The 10,783-nt window shown below is 40.8% G+C and overlaps 1 non-coding gene across 1 annotated transcript; it reads right to left on the reverse strand.

The window, feature by feature from the left end:
* Nucleotides 1-1,430: 1,430 nt before the first annotated feature.
* Nucleotides 1,431-1,563, reverse strand: MIR8799E-2 (microRNA mir-8799e-2). The gene has a single exon (NR_128836.1). It is a non-coding gene; the product is annotated as a microRNA mir-8799e-2 (primary transcript).
* Between the last annotated feature and the right edge of the window lie 9,220 nt (nucleotides 1,564-10,783).

The following is a 10,783-nucleotide window of genomic DNA, read 5'->3' on the forward strand; positions in this document are numbered from 1 at the left end:
TACATATATATCTCAAAGAGACAGAGGAATGATTCAAAATTGTAAGCCCTTTTTAGAAAATGCTATAAGAGGGAGGCCAGGAACCTTCATTAGATATTGGTTAGAACAGAGAGTAAATTCTTCTGGTAGTATAGCGTTTTCTCAGGCAGGCATTTTAAGGGGTAGTTAAAGTCATCCTGAGGACACAGCTTTGGTTATGTTGTTAAAGTCATACTAGGGTTTGGCTGTCTCCTAGTGCAGAGATTTGGATGGAGTCTTTATGTTCTGAAAGCTCATCGGCACTCAGAGCCTCCCAAACTGGCAGCTGCTTTACCAAAGTCAATAAGAAAGAGTCAAATAGCAAGATGAAGGTTATAATCTTACTTAGCCTAAACATAGAATTGATATCCCATCACATTTGATGAATTCTCTTGGTTAGAAGAAAGTCACTAGGCCAGCCTATACTCAAAAGGAGTTGATTACACATGAATGTGAATATTAGGAGGTGGGGATCATTGGAGGCCATCATGCAGTCACCTACGAATGAGCAAGCATTAAAAAAAATTGTATTGGCAAAAAAAAATTGTATTGGCATCGGATATCCCGATAGAACGTTGATAAAAAAAAAAAAAACAACAATGGAATTTTGAACTGCTAAAGGACAATTGAAAAGGTGAAACTATGGCTCTTATGCAAAATTAAATGAACCCGTATTTATGATTTCACTTAATTGATTAATTAATAAGGGAACCATTAGGATGTTAAAGTAGATCCAAAACAAAATCCCAAGAACAGATATCTGTTTAGGCAATCGATACTGTTTAAATGCTAATAGATATAATTTAATAATAGGTGTATAACTGATCAATATCCACAGGGCAATAAAATTAAATGTAATGTAACATTTAAACCATTTTAAATCATCTCTTCCACAGAGGCTTGGGGAGGAGCATGGAATCAATTGCACCTCCACCATACAAAATTCATTTGCAGAGGGAGGGGCAAGATGCCGAAGAGTAGGGTCCCCAAGTCACCTGTCCCCACCAAATTACCTAGATAACCTTCAAATCACCCTGAAAATCTACGAATTCAGCCTGAGATTTAAAGAGAGGACAGCTGGAATGCTACAGTCAGAGGAGTTCACGCTTCTATCAAAGTAGGAAGGTAGGGAAAAAAGAAATAAAGAAACAAAAGGCATCCAAGAGGGAGGGGCCCCCCGAGGAGCCGGGCTAAGGCCGGGGCGAGTGCCCCCAGGACAGGAAAGCACCGCCTGGAGAAGCAGGAGCTTCACCAATCTTCTCGGACAGAAAGGGGCTCGCAGGGAGTTAGAGCAGGACCCCAGGAGGGGCGGGATGCCGCAAGCTCCCGGGGTCACTAACAGACACCTGCGCCCCGGGGAGAGTGCGCTGAGCTCCCTAAAGGGCTGCAGTGCGCAAGGCTGGACCCGGGAGGGGCTCGGGCGTGGCTCCACGGAGGGGGCTGCACGGCCAGGAGCGCGATTCCAACAGCGCAGGCCTAGGAGCCCAGGGCGCCGGCGGACACAGCCCAGGATCCGATTTCCCCCCGGGACAGGCAGAGGCCAGGAGGGCCCAGGACAGCAAGCATCCAAGCCCCTGCAGGCTGAGAGCTCTGTAGTTACTGCGGGAGCTGAATCCCGGGCTCCAGAGCTGGCCGCCACCACTGTGGTTGTTCCTCCTGGGGCCTCAAGGAGTAAACAACCCCCACTGAGCCCTGCAGGCAGCGGGCAGAGCAGTTCCCCCAGTGCTAACACCTGAAAATCAGCACAACATGCCCCTCCCCCAGAAGACCAGTTAGACGGACAAGTTCCAGGGGAAGTCAAGGGACTTAAAGTATACAGAATCAGAAGATACTCCACCGTATTGTTGTTTTTTTCTTTTTGATTTCTGTTTGCTTCCCCCACCCTTTTTATTCTTTCTTTCTCTTTCTTTCTCTTTTCTCTTTTCTCTTTTTCTTCTCTTTTTTCTTTTTTTCTTCCTTTTTTCTTTTTTCTTTTTTTCTTTTCTCTCCTTCTTTCTCTCCTCTCTTTTTCTCCTTTTCCCAATACAACTTGTTTTTGGCCACTCTGCACTGAGCAAAATGACTAGAAGGAAAACCTCACCTCAAGGTAAAGAATCAGCAACAGTCCACTCTCCCACAAGAGTTAGAAAATTTGGATTACAATTCAATGTCAGAAAGCTAATTCTGAAGTACTATTATAAAGCTACTGGTGGCTCTAGAAAAAAGCATAAAGGACTCAGGAGACTTCATGACTGCAGAATTTAGATCTAATCAGGCAGAAATTAAAAATCAATTGAATGAGATGCAATCCAAACTAGAAGTTCTAACGACGAGGGGTAACGAGGTGGAAGAACGAGTGAGTGACATAGAAGACAAGTTGATGGCAAAGAGGGAAACTGAGGAAAAAAGGCAAACAAAAGACCACGAGGATAGATTAAGGGAAATAAATGACAGCCTAAGGAAGAAAAAACCTACGTTTAATTGGGGTTCCCGAGGGCACCAAAAGGGCCAGAGGGCCAGAATATGTATTTGAACAAATCATAGCTGAAAACTTTCCTAATCTGGGAAGGGAAACAGGCATTCAGATCCAGGAAATACAGAGATCCCCCCCCTAAAATCAATAATAACCGATCAACACCTTGACATTTAATAGTTAAGCTTGCAAATTCCAAAGATAAAGAGAAGATCCTTAAAGCAGCAAGAGACAAAAAACCCCTGACTTTTATGGGGAGGAGTATTAGGGTAATAGCAGACCTCACCACAGAGACGTGGCAAGCCAGAAAGGGCTGGCAGGATATATTCAGGGTCCTAAATGAGAAGAACATGGAACCAAGAATGATTTATCCAGCAAGGCTCTCATTCAGAATGGAAGGAGAGATAAAGAGCTTCCAAGACAGGCAGGAACTGAAAGAATATGTGACCACCAAACCAGGTCTGCAAGAAATTTTAAGGGGAATCTTAAAATTATCCTTTAAGAAGAAGTCCAGTGGAACAATCCACAAAAACAAGGACTGAATAGATATCATGATGACACTAAACTCATATCTTTCAATAGTAACTCTGAACGTGAACGGGCTTAATGACCCCATCAAAAGGCGCAGGGTTTCAGACTGGATAAAAAAGTAGGACCCACCTATTTGCTGTCTACAAGAGACTCATTTTAGACATAAGGACACCCACAGCCTGAAAATAAAAGGTTGGAGAACCAACTACCATTCAAGTGATCCTCAAAAGAAAGCAGAGGTAGCCATCCTTATATCAGATCAACTAAAATTTACCCCGAAGACTGTAGTGAGAGATGAAGAGGGACACTATATCATACTTAAAGGATCTATCCAACAAGAGGACTTAACAATCCTCAATATATATGCCCCGAATGTGGGAGCTGCCAAATATATCAATCAATTAATAACCAGTTAAGACATACTCAGATAAAAATACACTTATCCTTGGTGACTTCAATCTAGCGCTATCTACACTCGATAGGTCTTCTAAACACAACATCTCCAAAGAAACGAGAGCTTTAAATGATACACTGGACCAGGTGGATTTCACAGATATCTACAGAACTTTACATCGAAACTAAACTGAATATACATTCTTCTCAAGTATACATGGAAGTTTCTCCAGAATAGACCACATACTGGGTCACAAATCAGCTCTGAACTGATACCAAAAGATTGGGATCATCCCCTGCATATTCTCAGACCATAATGCCTTGAAATTAGAACTAAATCACAAGAAGAAGTTTGGAAGGATTTCAAACACGTGGCGGTTAAGGACCATCCTGCTAAAAGACGAAACGGTCAACCAGGAAATTTAGGAAGAATTAAAAAGATTCATGGAAACTAATGAGAATGAAGATACAACCATTCAAAATCTTTGGGATACAGCAAAAGCAGTCCTGAGGGGGAAATACATCGCAATACAAGCATCCACTCAAAAACTGGAAAGAACTCAAATACAAAAGCTAACCTTACACCTAAAGGAGCTAGAGAAAAAACAGCATATAGATCCTACAACCAGCAGAAGAAGAGAGTTAATAAAGATTCGAGCAGAACTCAACGAAATCGAGACCAGAAGAACTGTGGAACAGATCAAAAGAACCAGGAGTTGGTTCTTTGAAAGAATCAATAAAATAGATAAACCATTAGCCAGCCTTATTAAAAAGAAGAGAGAGAAGACTCAAGTTAATAAAATAATGAATGACAAAGGAGAGATCAATACCAACACCAAGGAAATACAAACTATTTTAAAAACATATTATGAGCAGCTATATGCCAATAAATTAAGCAATCTAGAAGAAATGGACGCATTTCTGGAAACCCACAAACTACCAAAATTAGAACAGGAAGAAATAGAAAAGCTGAACAGGCCAAAGAGCAGGGAGGAAATTGAAGCAGTCATCAAAAACCTCCCAAGACACAAAAGTCAAGGGCCAGATGGCTTCCCTGGGGAATTCTATCAAACGTTTAAAGAAGAAACCATACCTATTCTACTAAAGCTGTTTGGAAAGATAGAAAGAGATGGAGTACTTCCAAATTCATTCTATGAGGCCAACATCACCTTAATTCCAAAACCAGACAAAGATCCCACCAAAAAAGGAGAACTATAGACCAATACCCCCGATGAACATGGATGCAAAAATTCTCAACAAGATATTAGCCAATAGGATCCAATAGTACATTAAGAAAATTACTCACCATGACCAAGTAGGATTTATTCCCGGGACGCAAGGCTGGTTCAACACTTGTAAAACAGGGATCCCTGGGTGGCGCAGCAGTTTGGCGCCTGCCTTTGGCCCAGGGCGCGATCCTGGAGACCCGGGATCGAATCCCACATCGGGCTCCTGGTGCGTGGAGCCTGCTTCTCCCTCTGCCTGTGTCTCTGCCTCTCTCTCTTTCTCTCTGTGTGACTATCATAAATAAATAAAAATTAAAAAAAAAACACTTGTAAAACAATCAACGTGATTCATCATATCAGCAAGAGAAAAAACAAGAACCATATGATCCTCTCATCATATGCAGAGAAAGCATTTGACAAAATACAGCATCCATTCCTCACCAGAACTCTTCACAGTGTAGGGATAGAGTGAATATTCCTCAACATCTTAAAAGCCATCTACGAAAAGCCCACAGCAAATATCATTCTCAATGGGGAAGCACTGGCCGCCTTTCCCCTAAGATCAGGAACAAGACAGGGATGTCCACTCTCACCACTGCTGTTCAACATAGTACTGGAAGTCCTAGCCTCAGCAATCAAAAAACAAAAAGACATTAAAGGTATTCAAATTGGCAAAGAAGAATTCAACCTCTCCCTCTTCGCTGAGGACATGATACTCTACATAGGAAACCCAAAGCCTCCACCCCAAGATTGCTAGAATTCATATAGCAATTTGGCAGCGTGGCAGGATACAAAATCAATGCCCAGAAGTCAGTGGCATTTCTATACACTAACAATGAGACTGAAGAAAGAGAAATTAAGGAGTCCATCCCATTTACAATTACACCCAAAACATAAGATACCTAGGAATAAACTTAACTAAAGAGGTAAAGAATCTATACCCTAAAAACTATAGAACACTTCTGAAAGAAATTGAGGAAGACACAAAGAGATGGAAAAATATTCCATGTTCATGGATTGGCAGAATTAATATTGTGAAAATGTCAATGTTACCAAGGGCAATTTACATGTTTAATGTAATCCCTATCAAAATACCATGAACTTTCTTCAGAGGGTTGGAACAAATCATCTTAAGATTTGTGTAGACTCAGAAAAGACCCCGAATAGCCAGGGGAATTTTAAAAAAGAAAATCATAGCTGGGGGCATCACAATGCCAGATTTCAGGTTGTACTACAAAGCTGTGGTCATCAGAACAGTGCAGTACTGGCACAAAAACAGACACATAGATCAATGGAACAAAATAGAGAATCCAGAAGTGGACCCTCAAGTTAATGGTCAACTAATATTCGACACAGGAGGAAAGACTATCCACTTGAAGAAAGACAGCCTCTTCAATAAATGGTGCTGGGAAAATCGGACATCCACATACAGAAGAATGAAACTAGACCACTCTCTTTCACCATACACAAAGATAAACTCAAAATGGATGAAAGATCTAAATGTGAGACAAGAATCCATCAAAATCCTAGAGGAGAACACAGGCAACACCCCTTTTTGAACTCAGCCACAGTAACTTCTTGCAAGATACATCCACGAAGCAAAAGAAACAAAAGCAAAAATGAACTATTGGGACTTCATCAAGATAAGAAGCTTTTGCACAGCAAAGGATACAGTCAACAAAACTAAAAGACATCCTACAGAATGGGAGAAGATATTTGCAAATGACGTATCAGATAAAGGGCTAGTTTCCAAGATCTATAAAGAACTTATTAAATTCAACTGCCAAGAAACAAACAATCCAATCATGAAATGGGCAAAAGACATGAACAGAAATCTCACAGACGAAGACATAGACATGGCCAAAAAGCACATGAGAAAATGCTCTGCATCACTTGCCATCAGGGAAATACACATCAAAACCACAATGAGATACCACCTCACACCAGTGAGAATGGGGAAAATTAACAAGGCAGGAAACCACAAATGTTGGAGAGGGTTCAGAGAAAAAGGGAACCCTTTTGCACTGTTGGTGGGAATGTGAACTGGTGCAGCCACTCTGGAAAACTGTGTGGAGGTTCCTCAAAGAGTTAAAAATAGATCTGCCCTATGACCCAGCAATTGCACTGCTGGGGATTTACCCCAAAGATGCAGATGCAATGAAACACCGGGAACCTGCACCCAGATGTTTATAGCAGCGATGTCCACAATAGCCGAACTGTGGAAGGAGCCTCGATGTCCATCGAAAGATGAACGGATAAAGAAGATTTGGTTTATGTATACAATGGAATATTACTCAGCCATTAGAAACGACAGATACCCACCATTTGCTTCGACGTGGATGGAACTGGAGGGTATTATGCTGAGTGAAGTAAGTCAATTGGAGAAGGACAAACATATATGGTCTCATTCATTTGGGGAATATAAAAAATAGTGAAAGGGAATAAAGGGGAAAGGAGAAAAAATGAGTGGGAAATATCAGAAAAGGAGACAGAACATGAGAGACTCCTAACTCTGGGAAAGGAACTACTGGTGGAAGGGGAGGTGGGTGGGGTGGTGGGGTTGGCTGGGTGACAGGCACATGACGAGATGAGCACTGGGTGTTATTCTGAATGTTGGCAAATTGAACAGCAATAAAAAATAAATTTATTTAAAAAACTCATTGATAATAGTACATAATAGTAGGGGACTTTAACACCCCACTCTCAGCAGTGGACAATTTATTAAGCTGAAAATCAACAAGGAAATAATGGCTTTGAGTGATATACTGGACCATGTGGACTTTACAGATATATTCGGAACATTCTTTTTATTGTATATATATTTTTTCTACGAGGGTCAATCTCAGGATTCTGGGATTACAACCCAAACCAAAGGCAGACACTTAACCAACTGAGCCACCTAGGTGCCCCTGAAGATTGTTTTTTATATCTTCTGCCTACTTAGAAATATTTACTAAAGATTGTATGGGAGAGAAAGTGACAAAGATGCATGAAAGTTTTAATGCTTATTTTGTTAGTCAGGTATTTGTGTAATTTTTCAATCTAGCTTTGTTTATTCTTGGGAAAAAATGATTATTTTGGCAATACAGAAGTAAAAATATAAGAGGTTAAAACATATAAAATATTAAAAGCAGGGGCACCTGCATGGCCCAGCGGTTAAGGCCTCTGCCTTCAGCTCAGGGTGTGATCCTGGAGTACTAGGATCACTTGCCATCAGGGAAATACAAATCAAAACCACAATGAAATACGACCTCATACCAGTCAGAATGGTGAAAAGGACACGACAGGAAACAACAAATGTTGGAGAGGATGTGGAGAAAGGGGAACCCTCTTGCACTGTTGGTGGGAATGTGAATTGGTGCAGCCACTCTGGAAAACTGTGTAGAGGTTCCTCAAAGAATTAAAAATGGAATATTTTTAATGATTTTATTTATTTATTCATGAGAGACACAGAAAGGCAGAGACATATGCAGAGGGAGAAGCAGATACCATGCAGAGACCCCAATGTGGGACTCAATCCCAGGACCCCAGGATCACAGACAGACAGACGCTCAACCACTGAGCCACCCAGGCTGCCCTATTCGGAAAATTTTATGCTAAAGCAGCAGAATACACATTCTTTTCAAGTGCACATGGAACATTCTCCAGAACAGATCACATACTAGGTCACAAATCAGGCTTCAACCAATACAGAAGGACTGAGATCATACCATGCATATATTCAGACCACAATGTTATGAAACTTGAAACCAACCACAAAAATAAATTTGAAAAGGTGTTAAATACATAGAAGTTAAACTTCTTTCTATAGAATGAATGAATCAACAAGGAAATTAAAGAAGCAATAGAGAAATACATGGAAACAAATTAAAATGAAAAACTGACAGTCCAAAACTTTAGCAATGCAGCAAAAGTGGTCCTAAGAGGGAAAAATATAGCAATATAGGCCTTCCTCAAGAGGGAAGAAAAATCTCAGATACACAACCTAACTTTACACCTAAAGGACCTAGAGAAGGAACAGTAAATAAAGCCTAAAGCCAGCAGAAGAAGAGAGATAATAAAGATTGGAGAAGAAATAAATGATATGGAAACAAACAAACAAAAACCAGTAGAAAAATGCAGTGTAACTAGGAGCTGATTCTTTGAAATAACTAATAAAAGTGATAAGCCCCTAGCCAGAGTAACAGAAGAGTTTTCTAACAATAAAACAATTTGTTTTATGAAACAAATAAAATCAGAAGTAAACGGAAGAGATCACAGCACTATAGAAATACAAACAACTATAAGAGAATATAATGAAAAATTATGTGTCAAAAATCTGGGCAACCTGGAGGAAATGGATAAATTCCTAGAAACATACAAATTACCAAAACTGAAACAAGAAACAGAAAATTTGAACAGGCCCAATCATCAAAGACATTGAATGATAATCAAAAATCTGCCAACATTTATAGCAGCAATGTCCACAATAGCCAAACTGTGGAAGAAGCCTCGGTGTCCATCGAAAGATGAATGGAAAAAAAAAAAAAAAAGAAAGATGAATGGATAAAGAAGATGTGGTTTATGTATACAATGGAATATTACTCAGCCATTAGAAACGACAAATACCCACCATTTGCTTCAACGTGGATGGAACTGGAGGGTATTATGCTGAGTGAAATAAGTCAATCGGAGAAGGACAAACATTATATGTTCTCATTCATTTGGGGAATATAAATAATAGTGAAAGGGAATAGAAGGGAAGGGAGAAGAAATTGGCAGAAAATATCAGAAGGGGAGACAGAACATAAAGTCTCCTAACTCTGGGAAACGAACTAGGGGTGGTGGAGGGGAGGGGGGCCGGAGGGTGGGGGTGAATGGGTGACGGGCACTGAGGGGGGCGCTTGACGGGATGAGCACTGGGTGTTATTCTGTATGTTGGCAAATGGAACACCAATAAAAATAAATTTATTATTTTTTTAAAGATTTTATTTATTTATTCATAGACACAGAGAGAGAGAGGCAGAGACAGAGGCAGAGGGAGAAGCAGGCTGCACGCAGGGAGCCCGACGTGGGACTCGATTCCGGGTCTCCAGGATCACACCCCAGGCTGCAGGCAGCGCCAAACCGCTGCACCCCCGGGGCTGCCCCAAAATAAATTTATTATTAAAAAAAAATCTCCCAACAAACAAAACCTCAGGGCCAGATGGCTTTCAAGGAGAACTCTACCAGACACTTAAAAAAGTTAGTACCTATTCTTCTCAAACTGCTCCAAAGAAAAAAAAAGGAAGGAAAATTTCCAAACTCATTGTACAAGGCCAGCGTTACTTTGATTCCAAAACCAAAGACCCCACCAAAAAGGAGAATTACAAGCCAATATCCCTGATGAACATGAGTGCAAAAATCTCAACAAGATACTAGCAAGTCAAACCCAACACTACATTAAAACAATTATTCACCACTATCAAGTGGGATTTATTCTTGGGCTGCAGGCATGGTGCAATATTTCCAAATCAATCAACATCATGCACTGCATGATTATGTTTTTTACGTCAGATTTTCCAAATTCTTAATTTCTTGTGTATATTTTTTATTGAAGTTCGATTTGCCAATGTATAGTATGACACCCAGTGCTCATCCAGTCAAGTGCCCCCATCAGTGCCCATCACCCAGTCACCCCATCACCCCTGCCCACTTCCCCTTCCACTAACCCTTGTTCCTTTTCCAGAGTTAGGAATCTCTCATGTTCCGTCAACCTCATTCCCTGTATGAGTGATACCATACAATGATTGTCCTTCTCTGATTGACTTACTTCACTCAGCATAATAACCTCGAGTTCCATCCACGTTGAAGCAAATGGTGGGTATTTGTCATTTCTAATGGCTGAGTAATAGTCCACTGTATACAGAGACCACATCTTCTTTATCCATTCATCTTCCGATGGACACCGAGGCTCCTTCCACAGTTTGGCTATTGTGGACATTGCTGCTATAAACATTGGGGTGCAGGTGTCTTGGTCTTTCCCTGCATCTGTATCTTTGGGGTAAATTTCCAGCAGTGCAATTGCTAGGTTGTAGGGTAGCTTTATTTTTAACTCTTTAGGAACTTCCACACAGTTTTCCACAGTGGCTGTACCAGTTCATATTCCCACCAACAGTGCAAGAGGGTTCCCCTTTCTCCACCT

The sequence above is a fragment of the Canis lupus genome, chromosome 6 (assembly GCF_011100685.1).
Source record: "Canis lupus familiaris isolate Mischka breed German Shepherd chromosome 6, alternate assembly UU_Cfam_GSD_1.0, whole genome shotgun sequence".
Taxonomy (NCBI): domain Eukaryota; kingdom Metazoa; phylum Chordata; class Mammalia; order Carnivora; family Canidae; genus Canis; species Canis lupus.